Genomic DNA, 1,435 nt, shown 5'->3' on the forward strand with positions numbered 1-1,435 from the left:
TCCTGCTGGAGTGCAATGCTGACTCTGGTCAGCTAATGTGGATGGAGAGGTCTAGGATGCCCTTCTTTGGTAGTTTTAATAACATGCCTTTTATGATTTTTACAGTTATGTAAAACTAAACTGAAAGTAGGTGTGATGAAACACTTTGGTTAGCTGAAATAAAAACAAACAAACAAACAAAAAACTAGAATGCTGGGAAAAAAGTACTAGATTAAACAATAATGTGTATTAATAAGATTCAATTTAAAAACTGCAAATACCTTTAGTTTCAGTCTTTGGTCAGTTTGGTCAAAGGCTGGTGAGGCTTTGGTGTTTGTTTACTTCAGGATGAATACATGACCGCGAATCCGCTGGGTTTACACAGCATTGTTTTTGTTGTGAACCTCTAAAATCTGCCCCTGACAAGTAGGCTTCATATTCTAATAACTGAAAAAAGCTAAGGTAAACTAATAAAAGCTAAACTAAAATTAATAATGCATCAATATCCTGCTGTCTTAGTTAATTATAGGCCAATCTCAAACCTTCTTTTGATCTCAAGAATCCTTGAAAGAGTAGTTGTCAAACAGTTAACAGATCATTTTCAGAAGAATGGCTTATTTGAAGAGTTTCAGTCAGGATTCAGAGCTCATCACAGCACAACAAAAGCTTTAGGGAAGGTTACAAATGATCTTCTTATGGCCTTGGACAGTGGACTCGTGTCTGTGCTTGTCCTGCTAGACCTTAGTGCAGCATTCGTTGAACATAATATTCTATTAAAGCGATTAGAGTATGCTGTAGATCAGGGGTGCCCAATCCCGGTCCTCGAGAACTACCGTCCTGCAGCTTTTAGATGCATCCTTGTTCCCACACACCCGAATCAAATGAATGGCTTGTTATCAGGCCTTTGCCAAACATGATGGCATGCTGAAGAGGTAATCAAACCATTTGATTCAGCTGTGTTGGAGTAGGGATGCATCTAAAAGCTGCAGGATAGTAGCTCTCGAGGACCGGGATTGGGCAGCCCTGCTGTAGACATTACAGGTACTGCGCTGCAGTGGTTTGTATCATTGTATCTATCTAATAGACTCCAATTTGTTCAATTAAATGGAGAGTCCTCTTTATACATTAAGATTAATTATGGAGTTCCACAGGGTTCAGTGCTGGGACCAATTCTGTTTACATTATACACACTTCCCTTAGGCAGTATCATCAGAAGACATAGCATACATTTTCACTGCTATGCAGATGACACCCAGCTCTATCTGTCCATGAAGCCAGATAACACACACAAATTAGTTAAACTGCAGGAATGTCTTAAAGACATAAATGCCTGGATGACCAAATTTTCTGCTTCCAAATTAAGATAAAGCTTAGGTTATTGTACTTGGCCCTAAAATCTTAGAAATATAGTATCTAACCAGATTCTTACTCTGGATGGCATTACCTTGGCCTCCAG

The sequence above is a fragment of the Pundamilia nyererei genome, unplaced genomic scaffold, assembly GCF_000239375.1.
Source record: "Pundamilia nyererei isolate P.nyererei 1_Seehausen unplaced genomic scaffold, PunNye1.0 scaffold00038, whole genome shotgun sequence".
Classification (NCBI taxonomy): Eukaryota; Metazoa; Chordata; class Actinopteri; order Cichliformes; family Cichlidae; genus Pundamilia; species Pundamilia nyererei.